Raw genomic sequence first — 15726 nt, forward strand, 5'->3', positions numbered from 1 at the left:
TTTCGTTTTACAAATTTTCACAATACGAAAAGTCCCGCAGAACGAATTAAATTCATAAACCGAGGTACGCCTATAATAATGTTCAGGACAGTATTTTTAGTGTGAAGCTAAGATGCATTTACAATTTTTTTTTAATCATGTCCCTGTACAGTATTTATGCCTTTAAAGAGCACTTTATAAAGAGTTTTGAACAGATAAAAGACTTTTTTTTAAACTTTTTTCTGACCTTCGAAAAACCGACCTTTAGAAAGTTTTTTTTTTTACCAAAAGAGTAGTTGATGTTTGGAACAGATTTTCAGCAGGTAGGGAGCCAATCAACAATAAATGAATTTAAACATTCTTAGGAAAAACACAGATCTGTACTCAAAAATGCTAAAAAAAAAAAAAAAAGAAACAGAAAAAGGGCAGACTAGACAGACTTAGTTCCTTTTTTCTGTCCCTCTTGGATGCTTCTTTGTAAACCCGAAAAATGAACTTATGTGACTTCCCTCTTGTTGGTCTGTTAAATGCACACATAAAACAGATTTATTATACCTTTGCATGTTCTCCCTGTGCGTGCGTGGGTTTCCTCCGGGTACTCCGGCTTCCTGCCACACTCCAAAGACATGCTGGTAGGTGAATTGGCTCCTGTCTAAATTGTCCCTAGTATGTGTATGTATGAATGTAAGTTAGGGACCTTAGATTGTACACCCCTTGAGGGTTAGGGACCTTAGATTGTACTCCCCTTGAGGGTTAGGGACCTTAGATTGTACGCCCCTTGAGGGTTAAGGACCTTAGATTGTATGCCCCTTGAGGGTTAGGGACCTTAGATTGTACACCCCTTGAGGGTTAGGGACCTTAGATTGTACGCCCCTTGAGGGTTAGGGACCTTAGATTGTACACCCCTTGAGGGTTAGGGACCTTAGATTGTACTCCCCTTGAGGGTTAGGGACCTTAGATTGTACACCCCTTGAGGGTTAGGGACCTTAGATTGTACGCCCCTTGAGGGTTAGGGACCTTAGATTGTACGCCCCTTGAGGGTTAGGGACCTTAGATTGTACGCCCCTTGAGGGTTAGGGACCTTAGATTGTACACCCCTTGAGGGTTAGGGACCTTAGATTGTACTCCCCTTGAGGGTTAGGGACCTTAGATTGTACTCCCTTTGAGGGTTAGGGACCTTAGATTGTACACCCCTTGAGGGTTAGGGACCTTAGATTGTACTCCCTTTGAGGGTTAGGGACCTTAGATTGTACTCCCCTTGAGGGTTAGGGACTGATGTGAATGTACAATATATATGTAAATTGACGGCACTATATAAGTACCTGAAATAAATAAATAATAATACCTGCTCAAAAAGTGCAAAAGGCTACCTGTCCATCCAGTCAATGTTCTCTGCCTGTGCTGCACTCTTATCAATTAGCATTGTTCGCAGTCCTGTCTGTGAATTGCAGAGAAGGGGAGGTGTTCTGTAGTCCTTTCCTGAGGTGAGTGTTGTCACCTTAAAAAGTGTGTTACTGGCGGGATCAACAGGTGAAAATAAAGGAATAAATGCCTAAACCAAGTAAACAACTGCAGCCACCACCTCTAAGGATGGGTAAGCTGCAGTAGGAGAGTCTAGACGCACAGTAAAGCCTAGTACACACGGTCAGAAAATCGTACGAAAAATATGGCTTTCGAAGCGATTGTTAGTATACAGCTTATTTGAATGGGCAAGCGCAAAAATTTTTCTCGTACGATACCAGATCATCCGATTTTCGTTTAATCAGTACAGTTTTCTTCCGAACAGGGGCAGACTGACAACTCATGGGGCCCCCGGGCAATAGGGGATCATGGGGCCCCTCTGTCCTTGCCCAAACTCAAAAAAAGCCTATGAAAAAGGTACCAGGGGCATCTCATGGGGCCCCCTACTGACCCCGGGCCCTCGGGCACTGCCCGAGTTTCCAAATGGTCAATCCGCCCCTGCTTCCGAAAATATAAAACAAACACATTACATCACTTCCCGAATTTTCTTTCTGTCGTGCAAGAATTTTCGTAACTTTAGTAACCTCTTCGCTTTTGATATGAGACTAGAATACAAAAAAAAAAAAACGGGTGATCATCCGTCCAATATTCTCACCGTGTGTACAAGGCAGGGGCGGACTGACAACTCATGGGGCCCCGGGGCAATAGGGGATCATGGGGCCCATGTGTCCTTGCCCAAACTCAAAAAAGCCTATGAAATAGGTACCAGGGGCATCTCATGGGGCCCCCTACTGACCCCGGGCCCTTGGGCAGTGCCCGAGTTTCCAAATGGTCAGTCCACCCCTGACACAGGGCTTGAGTTTCAGTAAGATTTATATATCTCTTCACCTGCTGTGTCCCAAATATTCAAATAAGTGCGAAGATCGGAGGATGACGTTAGATAGCAAAGTTATTAGTCAAATATTACCTCAACAGATTCCTCAGAGAGCCTCCCAGGTGAGGACAATACAGGACTTCTGTCTGCCTTCTCATTGACGGTAACCTGTGTACACTTGTTATTTCTGTTTGAGGCTCCATAACCTTTAAACACTCAATAAATCAAACCTGCAGCCTTCACCTCACCAGCCAACCAGAGGATCCAGGCCACAGAGAGCACTCTGGATTCCAGGCTGGAGGTTATACAACTATCAATAAATACCACTCCAGGCTCTTGTTACACAACCACACCAGCCTAAGTTCCTACACTTTCAGCTCTGTCAATAACGTTGGCTGGCTGTGTAGTCAATGTTTCTGGATACGGTGATAAATTCCTGGAGGAACCGAACTCCAACACTAAGGCTGGTTCTGGAGATATCCATACAGCGGAGTGATATTGGAGAGTTTGGTAGAACTTCTGCCCTCTCAATATCACTGCACTTATCTCCTGCTCTCTCTTGGTCCACATAATGTCACCGCTACAACAGCACTGCAGCATCTCCATCACGACCAACAACGCCACCATCAGTCCCACCCCACAAGCCAAAGACCTAGGTGTCACTCTAGACTCAAACCTGTCCTTCCAACCCCATGTCCAATCGTTGGCAAACTCATGCAGACTCCACCTCCTCAACATCTCCAAAATATGTCCGTTCCTCACTCCAGACACTACTAAACTACTCGTTCACTCCCTTATTATCTCACGTCTGGACTACTGCCACTCCCTTCTCACCAGCCTACCTCATCACAGACTATCCCCGCTTCAGTCTATCCTGAACTCAGCGGCCAGACTCATCCACCTCACCAACCGCTCCACATCTGCCACCCCCCTCTGTCATTCCCTCCACTGGCTCCCAATTGCCCAACGCATTAAATTCAAACTACTAACACAGACATACAAAGCCATTCATAACGCTGCCCCAAACTATCTCACCGACCTGATACCCAAATACCACCCAACCCGCAATCTTCGCTCCTCACAAGACCTCCTACTTTCTAGCTCCCTGGTCTCCACCTCCCACGCCCGACTGCAGGACTTCTCCAGGACTTCCCCCATCCTCTGGAACTCACTGCCCCAATCCATCAGACTGTCACCTACCCTCCTCACCTTTAGGTGCACCCTGAAAACCCATCTCATCAGGGAAGCCTACCCCGCCCTCACCTAACAGCCGATCTCCTCCTACCACTCCATCCCCCACAGCCACTTCCTCCTGTACCACTATCCCCTCCCTTCTAGATTGTAAGCTCAAAAGAGCAGGGCCCTTGACCCCCTTGTGTATTGTATTGTTACTGTCTTGTCTCATGTACTGTCCCCACTATAATGTACAGCTCTGAGCAAACCTTTTAGCGCTATATAAATACTGGATAATAATAATAATCTGCCCTCATATAAATCTCGCTCCCACCTCACCTCCCTCACCTTCCTATTACTACTAACTTCTGGAGACATTGCCCCAAACCCTGGCCCTCCACCATCAAACTCCAACCCACAGAAGCAGCAGCCTCCCCTCTCTGGCCGCAGCCGCAACCCTCACTCCCTCATCTCAATTCCCCTGCTTCCTCGCACCAACCCCTCCTATGTTCCCTCTGGAATGCCCGCTCAGCCTCTAACAAACTTTCTACTATCAATGACCTCTTCCTCTCCCACTCCCTCAACCTTCTTGCTATTACTGAAACCTGGCCAGCAGGATTCCGACTCTGTCTCCTCAGCTGCACTCTCCCATGGCAGCCTCCTCTGGACTCATTCCAGGTTCTTCCTGCCCCTCCGTCTCTGTCCCTCCTCTCTTTCATATATTAGATGTACCATCAAACTCTACAATGACCAACCACCACAGCTAGTTCTAGGGAAATCTAAAGAGTAGGGTGATACTGAGAAGCTTGATAGAACATCTAAATGGATGATCCAACACCACAGCTGGTACTGGTCACTTCACAGAGTTTGATAGATCTCGCTCCCACCTCACCTCCCTCACCTTCCTATTACTACTAACTTCTGGAGACATTGCCCCAAACCCTGGCCCTCCACCATCAAACTCCAACCCACAGAAGCAGCAGCCTCCCTTCTCTGGCCGCAGCCACAACCCTCACTCTCTCATCTCAATTCCCCTGCTTCCTCGCACCAACCCCTCCCTCCTATGTGCCCTCTGGAATGCCCGCTCACCCTCTAACAAACTCTCTACTATCAATGACCTCTTCATCTCCCACTCCCTCAACCTTCTTGCTATTACTGAAACCTGGCTCCAGGATTCCGACTCTGTCTCCTCAGCTGCACTCTCCCATGGCGGCCTCCTCTGGACTCATTCCAGGTTCTTCCTGCCCCTCCGTCTCTGTCCCTCTGCTCTTTCATATATTAGATGTACCATCAAACTCTACAATGACCAACCACCACAGCTAGTTCTAGGGAAATCTAAAGAGTAGGGTGATACTGAGAAGCTTGATAGAACATCTAAATGGACGATCCAACACCACAGCTGGTACTGGTCACTTCACAGAGTTTGATAGAATATCCTAAAGGATGATCCAACACCGGAGGCTGTAGCTCCAGGCCACAGAGAGCACTCTGGATTACAGGTTGGAGGTTATACAACTCTATCAATAAATACCACTCCAGGTTCTAGTTACACAACCACACCAGCCTGAGTTCCTACACTTTCAGCTCTGTCAATAAAATTGGCTGGCTGTGTAGTCAATGTTTCTGGATACGGTGATAAATTCCTGGAGGAACCAAACTCCAACACCAAATCTGGTTCTGGAGATATCCACAGAGCGGAGTGATATTGGAGAGTTTGGTAGAACATGTGACATATGAGCCACCACCCCAGCTAGTTCTGGTGAAATCTACAGAGCGGAGTGATATAACAGAGTTTGGTAGAAAATCTAACCAATGATCTAACACCATAGATGGTGCTGGTGACATCCACAGAGCAGGGTGATAATGTAGGGTTTAATAGTACATCTAATATACGACCTACCACCACAGCTAGTTCTAGGGAAATCTAAAGAGTAGGGTGATACTGAGAAGCTTGATAGAACATCTAATGGATGATCCAACACCACAGCTGGTACTGGTCACTTCACAGAGTTTGATAGAATAGCCAAAGGATTATCCAACACCACAGCCCATTCTGGCGACATCCACAGAGTTTGAATGTACACCTTATATATGACCTACCCCCCCATGACTAGTTCTGGTGACATTTACAGAGTGGGGTGATATTGAGAAGCTTGATAGAACATCTAACGGATGATCCAATACTACAGCTGGTGCTGGTGACATCAACTGAGTAAGGTAATATTGCAGAGTTTGGTAGGACATCTAACGGATAATCCAACACCACAACCTCCGTCTGGGGACATCCAACGAGCAGGAAGATATCATAGAGTTTGGTACAATAGCTATTCGATGATCCAACACCACAGCCCATGCTGATGACATTCACAGAGTAGGGTCATATTGCAGTTTGGTAGGGCATCTAATGGATGGTCCAGCACCACAGCTGTTGCTAGTGACATTGCAGAGTTTGACAGAACATCTAAAGGATGATCCAGCACCACAACCGATTCTGGTGAAATCCACAGAGCAAGATAATATTTTACAGTTTGGTAAAATAGCTAATGGATGATCCAAGACCACAGCCCATGCTGGTGACATCCACAGAGCAGGGTGATATTGCAGTTTGGTAGGGCATCTAATGGATAGTCCAACACCACAGCTGGTGCTGGTGCTGGTGACATCAACAGAGAAGGGTAATACTGCAGAGTTTGGTAGAACATCTAAAGGATGATTCAACACCACAGCCCACGTTAGTGACATCTACAGAGCAGTGTGATATTGTAGAGTTTGGTAAGACATAAAATGGACGATCCAACACTACAGCTGGTGTTGGTGACATCAACAGAGCGGGGTGATTTTGTAGAGCTTGGTGGAGCATCTAAAGGCTGATCCAATACCACAGCCCATGTTGGTAACATCTATAGAGCAGGTTGGTATTCTACAGATTGGAAGAACATCCAATGGACATTCCAACACCACAGCTGGTACTGGTGATATCCATAGAGGGTGGAAATTGTTGAGTTTGGTAGAACATCTAATTTGTAATCCAATACCACAGCTGGTACTGGTGACATCCGCAGAACATGGTTATATTGCAGAGTTTAGTATTTTCTCAGATTCCTATATCTCATAGTACAGGAGATGACCAGAGATTGCAGACATAGTACAGGAGATGACCCGAGACTGCGGACATAGTATAGGAGATGACCAGAGACTGCTGACATAGTACAGGAGATGGCCAGAGACTGCGGACATAGTACAGGGGATGACCAGAGACTGCGGACATAGTACAGGAGATGACCAGAGACTGCGGACATAGTACAGGAAATGACCAGAGACTGCGGACATAGAACAGGGGATGACCAGAGACTGCAGACACAGTACAGGAGATGACCAGAGACTGCGGACATAGTACAGGAGATGACCAGAGACTGCGGACATAGTACAGGAGATGACCAGAGACTGCAGACATAGTACAGGAGATGACCAGAGACTGCGGACATAGTACAGGAGATGACCAGAGACTGCGGACATAGTACAGGAGATGACCAGAGACTGCGGACATAGAACAGGGGATGACCAGAGACTGCGGACACAGTACAGGAGATAACCAGAGACTGCAGACATAGTACAGGAGATGACCAGAGACTGCGGACACAGTACAGGAGATGACCAGAGACTGCGGACACAGTACAGGAGATGACCAGAGACTGCGGACATAGTACAGGAGATGACCAGAGACTGCGGACACAGTACAGGAGATGACCAGAGACTGCGGACATAGTACAGGAGATGACCAGAGACTGCATACATAATACAGGAGATGACCATAGACTTCAGAACTTTGGGGAGCGGGTACCCGAATTTGATAGGTACCTGCTCCCACTTCTGCAGAGTTGTCCTCCCCTCTCCCTCCCCATAGTCTTCTGGGACACATGACAGGTCCCAGAAGACTACGGGGCCATTCACAAAGCGCAGCGCTTCTCGCACATGCTCAGTGGGCACCCAGCTGTGAAGCCGCAAGCTGTCACAGCCGGGTGCCCACACTAAAGATGCCGGCGCCAGGGAGAGAAGATGGCCGGAGAAAGCAGGTCATTGCTGGACCGAGGAACAGGTAGGACCGAGGAGCGGCCGGCCCGGTATTCTAACACGGCGACGAGGGGAATACCGGGCTGGCCGCTCCATATTCACTCCATAAGACGCACAGACATTTCCCCCCATTTTTTGGGGGAAAAAAGTGCGTCTTACGGAGGCAAAAAATATGGTAATCCTGACAGCAGTTTTTAAATGCAAATATACACTGCCCTTAAGAAAACAGAATGTTAATACTTAACTCTCCTGATGCCCGCACCACCGAACGCCCCCCCCTCGATTATGAAGCCTGCTGGGAAAAAGACACTTCTGGGGGCGTCAATCTCCCATATCCTACACAGTGCTCTCTGGGCTCTCCCATCGACACCATGACACTCTTCACTTTCCAGGTCAGGTTAGAGTCACATCAGACACGTCCTTCAACTGCTATCTCTCATCTATGGCCAACGAAAACCAAGGATGGCCTCATGTAGAAGAATAGCTTGACTTTATTCCTGAAACCATGAATAAGAGGCACACAGGGGTCTCTGGTCTCTCCTCAGGAGTGAAGTTCCTCTTTGTAATGATAATTTGATGAACTCTCTCCCCCAGATTCTCAGACTTCACTCAGGCCATTGTTATCAGATAAAAAAAATTCTCACCTGACCTCCCCCAGGCCTGTATAGTGCCATTTAATGAACCCAGGACAAAGGGAGCCATTGTAATGACAGAAATGTCAACACCACACACTCAACTGACAATGCAGAAGAGATAACTCTGCACCCCCTCATGACCCAACAAAAAAAATAACCCTTCACTCTTCAGAGATAATATAGATGTGACAACACTTAGTTCTCTGAAGACAATATAGACCTGACAACACTTCACTCTCTGAAGACAATATAGAAGTGACAACACTTCACTCTCTGAAGACAATATAGACCTGACAACACTTCACTCTCTGAAGACAATATAGAAGTGACAACACTTCACTCTCTGAAGACAGTATAGAAGTGACAACACTTCACTCTCTGAAGACAATATAGATGTGACAACACTTCACTCTCTGAAGACAATATAGAAGTGACAACACTTCACTCTCTGAAGACAGTATAGAAGTGACAACACTTCACTCTCTCAAGACAATATAGATGTGACAACACTTCACTCTCTGAAGACAATATAGATGTGACAACACTTCACTCTCTGAAGACAATATAGATGTGACAACACTTCACTCTCTCAAGACAATATAGATGTGACAACACTTCACTCTCTGAAGACAATATAGATGTGACAACACTTCACTCTCTGAAGACAGTATAGAAGTGACAACACTTCACTCTCTGAAGACAATATAGAAGTGACAACACTTCACTCTCTGAAGACAGTATAGAAGTGACAACACTTCACTCTCTGAAGACAATACAGAAGAGATGACACTAGGGGCGGACAGGCAATAGGGGATCATGGGGCCCCTGTGTCCTTGCCCAAACTCAAAAAAGCCTATGAAAAAGGTACCAGGGGCATCTTATGGGGCCTCCTACTGACCCTGGGCCCTCCGGCAGTGCCTGAGTTTCCAAATGGTCAGTCCGCCCCTGGTCATGACACTAATGACAGTATAGAACAATCTCTGTTCACACTGATGCACAACTGTCCTGCCGGTGGCCAATTTCTATCAAGCTTTCATTGAGTATTAGAAGACTGCAGAGGATACAGGAGTGTAACATTTACCAGTAGCAGGACCATTTTAATCAGGGATAACAGGCCAAAATGTGCTAGAGAAAAAGAACAGAGCACGAGTGTCAAACACAAGGCCCGTGGGCCGAATCTGGCCCTCCAGGCCATTTCATGTGGCTCCTGCAGGTACTCCCTTGTCTCCACCCCCACCTTGTCTTAGCAGTCGGACGCAGAGAGACTAGAACTCCTCTGCCAAATTCTGCACTTCTCAGTGCCCCTGTTCTCAGCACTCAGCATACTCTGGTAACTGATTCTACTCCTCTGGTCCTCCTCCAGACCCTGCACTTCCTGATATCCAGCTCTGCCCCCGAAGGGGGTGCACCAGGGGCGGACTGACCATTTGGAAACTCGGGCACTGCCCGAGGGCTCGGGGTCAGTAGGGGGCCCCATGAGATGCCCCTGGTACCTTTTTCATAGGCTTTTTTGAGTTTGGGCAAGGACACAGGGGCCCCATGATCCCCTATTGCCCGGGGGCCCCATGGGTTGTCAGTCTGCCCCTGGGGTGCACAGTGATATTAGGGAGGGTGTGGGATTCTTGACATCCGATGTAATGGGGGGGTGCTCTGGACATCTAGTCTTACATATACAACCGGCCCTTTGAGGGCAACCATAAGGCTGATACAGCCCACAATGAAATGATGTTTGACACCCCTGGAATAGAGGCTGATGTTTCACTACAAGACATGACAGACTGCTGATAATACAGTAGTTTAAAATTGGCCAACAGCAGGACATTTTTATTGAGGCAGAATTGGCCGAAATGTGGTTAGACCCAAATTTACTAGAGACAGAGAGCTCAGGCCTGGGCCTTACTACAAAAATGAGGATACTGCAGAGGATACAGCAGTATAAAATTGGCCAGCAGCAGGACATTTTTAATGAGGTATAATTGGATGAAACGTGATAGAGGGGTTTTACTATGATGAGACAGAATTGGACGAAATGTGGTTAGGCTCGAATTTACTAGAGACAGAGAGCTCAGGCCTGGGCCTTACTAGAAAAATGAGGATACTGCAGAGGATACAGCAGTGTAAAATTGGCCAGCAGCAGGACATTTTTAATGAGGTAGAATTGGACGAAACGTTCTAGAGGGGTTTTACTACGTTGAGACAGAATTTGACGAAATGTGGTTAGGCCCGAATTTACTAGAGACAAAGAGCTCAGGCCTGGGCCTTACTACAAAAATGATGATACTGCAGAGGATACAGCAGTGTAAAATTGGCCAGCAGCGGGACATTTTTAATGAGGTAGAATTGGCCGAAACGTGCTAGAGGGGTTTTACTACGATGAGACAGAATTGGACGAAATGTGGTTAGGCCCAAATTTACTAGAAACAGAGAGCTCAGGCCTGGGCCTTACTACAAAAATGAGGATACTGCAGAGGATACAGCAGTGTAAAATTGGCCAGCAGCAGGACATTTTAAATGAGACAGAATTGGACGAAATGTGGTTAGGCCCGAATTTACTAGAGACAGAGAGCTCAGGCATGGGCCTTACTACAAAAATGAGGATACTACAGAGGATACAGCAGTGTAAAATTGGCCAGCAGCAGGACATTTTTAATGAGACAGAATTGGACGAAACGTGCTAGAGGGGTTTTACTACGATGAGACAGAATTGGACGAAATGTGGTTAGGCCCGAATTTACTAGAGACAAAGAGCACAGGCTTGGGCCTTACTACAAAATGAGGATACTGCAGAGGATACAGCAGTGTAAAATTGGCCAGCAGCAGGACATTTTTAATGAGGTAGAATTGGACGAAACGTGCTAGAGGGGTTTTACTACGATGAGACAGAATTGGACGAAATGTGGTTAGGCCCGAATTTACTAGAGAAAAAGAGCTCAGGCCTGGGCCTTACTACAAAAATGAGGATATTGCAGAGGATACAGCAGTGTATCCTAGACCCCTATGATGATTTGGGATCCCAAATACCTAAAAGTGCGGTATATGTTGGTTTAAAGCACTGATTTTTGGTGGAAGCACACTTCTTTGGAACAAGGACTTTTTTGTTTTTTTTTAATTTTTATTTTGGCACTTGGGTTTATATACATATAATTTTTTTTCACAATTCTTCACAAATTTTGGAGTGGGACTATTTATATATATATAATTTTTATGTCATATTTTATCATTTTTATATGATTTCATATTTTTCAATTATTTGCGCTGTTTGTGATGTTTTCGTATTTTTTGGTGTACATCGCACGTATGTACAGCAGCATTTAATTTGAATTCATTTTATTTTGGTACACACATTTCTTTGGCGCTGGGGATTTATGATTATACAAACCATTATATAACCAAAAAACAAAGTGAAAAAATTAATATATATTAGAAGAAAAAATAGTAGAAAAAATATTAATGTTGAAATAAAAATCTGAATATATATACACGATGGAAATCGGTACTAAGAGAAATACAGGCATTGCTTGCCCCTTCTAGGAATGCGCATTGCCTGGCTGTCTCTGGCTTCAATTTATGACAAGCATGCAAATGTCAGATTTAATCCAGGACTTTTGTTTGCTTGTTTCACGTCGATGCCTCAGGAAGTATTTGAAGCCGTTTGGTCAATGTGACAGCCAGGCGGACAGGAGAGGTCATTCATGAGGACCTTCATATTCTCCAAGGACATCTTGAGGACCCGATATTCTCAGAGCCTGAATCCAGAAGAGGGACAGAGGGGAAAAAGTCGAGAAGAGGGACAGAAGGGATTGGTTACAGAGGTACAGAGAGGATCAGGTCCAGAGGAAGAACAGAAAAAAATCAGGTCCAAAACAAGAACAGAGAGGATCAGGCACAAGAGAAGGACAGAGAGGACTAGTCCCAGAAGAAGGACAGAGAGGACCAGTCTCAGAAAAAGGACAGAGAGGATCAGGCCCAGACAAACGACAGAGAGGACCAGTCCCAGAAAAAGGACAGAGAGGATCAGGCCCAGAAGAAGGACAGAGAGGACCAGCCCCAGAAGAAGGACAGAGAGGACCAGCCCCAGAAAAAGGACAGAGAGGATCAGGCCCAGACGAACGACAGAAAGGATCAGGCCAAGAAGGACAGAGAGGATCAGGCCCAGAAGAAGGACAGAAAGGATCAGGCCCAGAAGAAGGACAGAGAGGATCAGACCCAGAAGAAGGACAGAAAGGATCAGGCCAAGAAGAAGGACAGAGAGGATCAGGCCAAGAAGAAGGACAGAGAGGATCAGGCCAAGAAGAAGGACAGAGAGGATCAGGCCCAGAAGAAGGACAGAGAGGATCAGGCCCAGAAGAAGGACAGAGAGGATCAGACCCAGAAGAAGGACAGAGAGGATCAGGCCCAGACGAACAACAGAGAGGATCAGGCCCAGAAGATGGACAGAGAGGATCAGACTCAAAAGAAGGACAGAGAGGATCAGACCCAGAAGAAGGACAGAGAGGATCAGGCCCAGAAGAAGGACAGAGAGGATCAGGCCAAGAAGAAGGACAGAGAGGATCAGACCCAGAAGAAGGACAGAGAGGATCAGACCCAGAAGAAGGACAGAGAGGATCAGGCCCAGAAGAAGAACAGAGAGGATCAGACCCAGAAGAAGGACAGAGAGGATCAGGCCAAGAAGTAGGACAGAGAGGATCAGGCCAAGAAGAAGGACAGAGAGGATCAGGCCAAGAAGAAGGACAGAGAGGATCAGGCCAAGAAGAAGGACAGAGAGGATCAGGCCCAGAAGAAGGACAGAGAGGATCAGACCCAGAAGAAGGACAGAGAGGATCAGGCCAAAAAGAAGGACAGAGAGGATCAGACCCAGAAGAAGGACAGAGAGGATCAGACCCAGAAGATGGACAGAGGGAATTGGGTCTAGAAGAGGAACAGAGGGGATCAGGTTCAGAAGAAGGACAAAGGGAATCGGGTCTAGAAGAAGAGCAGAGGGGATCAGGTTCAGAAAAAAAAAAGGGAATCGGGTCTAGAAGAAGAACAGAAGGGATCAGGTCCAGAAGAAGGACAGAGAGGGTCAGACCCAGCAGAACAGAAGAAGGACAGAGATGGTCAGACCAAGAAAAATGACAGAGGGAATTGGGACTATAAGAAAAACAGAGGGGATCAGGTCCAGAAGAAGGACAAAGGGAATTGGATCTAGAAGAACAGAGGGGATAAGGTCCAAAAGAAGGACAAAGGGAATTGGATCTAGAAGAAGAATAGAGGGGATCAGGTCTAGAAGAAGGAAAGAGAGGATTAGGCCCAGAAGAAGGACAGAGAGGGTCAGACCCAGAAGAACAGAAGAAGGACAGAGAGGATCAGACCAAGAAAAATGACAGAGGGAATTGGGAATATAAGAAAAACAGAGGGGATCAGGTCCAGAAGAAGGACAAAGGGAATTGGGTCTAGAAGAAGGACAGAGGGGATCAGGTCCAGAAGGACAGAGGGAATTGGGTCTAGAAGAAGAAAAGAGGGGATCAGGTCCAGAAGAAGGACAGGGGGAATTGGGTCTAGAAGAAGAACAACAGAGGGGATCAGCTCCAGAAGAAGAACAGATGATATTGGATCAGGTTTAGAAGAAGGACATAAGGGTTTGGATCCAGAAGATGGACCGAATGATAGTGGTAGAAAAAAAAAGGGACCGAGGGGTTCTGGCCTAGAAATGGAAATGAGGGATTTTGGTTTAGAGGAGAGGGTTTTTTTGTTTTTTTTGGTTTAGAGGAGAGGGTTTGGTTCCACAAGAAGGACAAAGGAGTTCGGATCCAGAGGAAGGACAGAGGGACAGTGGCAGAGAAACGGGTAACAGAGGGGTTCTGGTCTGGAAGAAGGACAGAGGGACAGTGGTAGAGGAATGGGTGACAGAGGGGTTCTGGTCTAGAACTGGAACAAGGGGGTACTGGTCTGGAAGAAGGACAGAGGGACAGTGGTAGAGGAACAGGTGACAGAGGGGTTCTGGTCTAGAACTGGAACAATGGGGTACTGGTCTGGAAGAAGGACAGAGGGACAGTGGTAGAGGAATGGGGACAGAGGGGTTCTGGTCTAGAACTGGAACAAGGGGGTACTGGTCTGGAAGAAGGACAGAGGGACAGTGGTAGAGGAAAGGGGACAGAGGGGTTATGGTCTAGAACAAGGGAGTTCTGGTCTAGAAGAAGGACAGAGGGACAGTGGTAGAGGAATGGGGGACAGAGGGGTTCTGGTCGAGAACAAGGGAGTACTGGTCTAGAAGAAGGACAGAGGGATAGTGGTAGAGGAAAAGGGATGGAGGGGTTCTGGTCCTAGAAGAGGGACAGGCTTCCCCATAAAGTTGAATTCTTACCTGTCTCTCTAGTCCCAGGCACAGTCCTGGTCAGGGTAGACAGATGGGACACTTCTGAGCTCAGACAATCCCGGGACTCACAGGCTGCAGTGCCAGCAATGTGCTTGTCCCTGCCAGTCCCCGAGAAGTGACATCAGTCCCACTGTCCCCGTCACATAATGCAGCTTCTGCTGAGGAGTGACAATGGGCAGAATTCTTTGTTTTCTGGTTTCCCATTTATTCTGCTGACTCTTTTCATCTCCCGGAAACAGTGACAGTCCTTCCTCCGCCGGCTGCCAGCAGAGAACGATCTACACACATAGATCGTCTACTGTGCACTTAAAGGGGAACACCGGCCCAAGTCAGAGGGAGCATTAGAACCTCTTCTAGGATCAGGCGGGAGGAACCAGCGAGTGACCCATCAGTACGATTGAAACAAAATATTAATTTGCAGAACTGAGAATTTTTTGTTTCTTTATTCAGTGGTTCCAGGAAACGTGTTCCACCAATGCGGAGGTGCGGCGGTGTCTTTGGTCCTGGCAAGCTGTTAGTCTTCATCACCTTTTCTCCCTCATCGTTGCGCTATGAACGCCTTTCCTGTTACCGAAATACTTTTCTGTTGAACTTCACGGAGAAGCGGAGAATTTCCTGGACTCTCCGATAAGATCGGACCCCCACCCACACACACACCTCCCCCACGAATGATGCTTTCATATGTGTCTCTGAACGTCCTACAGGTACCTGAAGGATTCCCATTAGAAGAGGCCTGGAGTGATGATGCTCTGTGCTCCCCCATTGATGAGAATAGGAAGGAATGCCACTATACACAACCAGATCACTCACTATACACGACCAGATCGCTCACTATACACGTCCAGATCACTCACTATACACGACCAGATCCCTCACTATACACAACCAGATCGCTCACTATACACGACCAGATCCCTCACTATACACGACCAGATCCCTCACTATACACGACCAGATCGCTCACTATACACGTCCAGATCGCTCACTATACATGTCCAGATCGCTCACTATACACGTCCAGATCCCTCACTATACACGACCAGATCGCTCACTATACACGACCAGATCGCTCACTATACACAACCAGATCTCTTACTATACATGACCAGATCGCTCACTATACACGACCAGATCACTCACTATACACGACCATTTCACTCACTATATACGACCATTTC

The 15726-nt window shown here is 46.9% G+C and overlaps 1 protein-coding gene across 4 annotated transcripts in view; it reads right to left on the minus strand.

Annotated features, from left to right (window-relative positions):
* The window catches only part of SLCO2B1 (solute carrier organic anion transporter family member 2B1), a 179851-nt gene that overhangs the window by 111623 nt on the left and 52502 nt on the right, over window positions 1-15726 (minus strand). The window contains exon 1 of one of the 4 annotated variants that reach the window (XM_089688149.1): window positions 14537-14837. The exons of the other annotated variants lie outside the window; for them this stretch is intronic. The gene's annotated coding sequence lies outside the window, so the exon portion shown is untranslated. Of the gene's footprint in view, window positions 1-14536; window positions 14838-15726 lie in introns of those variants that run through there. 4 annotated transcript variants of the gene reach the window in all.

Source organism: Staurois parvus, unplaced genomic scaffold (genome assembly GCF_062004578.1).
Source record: "Staurois parvus isolate SC_StPar_1 unplaced genomic scaffold, SC_StPar_1.0 ptg000447l, whole genome shotgun sequence".
Lineage (NCBI taxonomy): Eukaryota > Metazoa > Chordata > Amphibia > Anura > Ranidae > Staurois > Staurois parvus.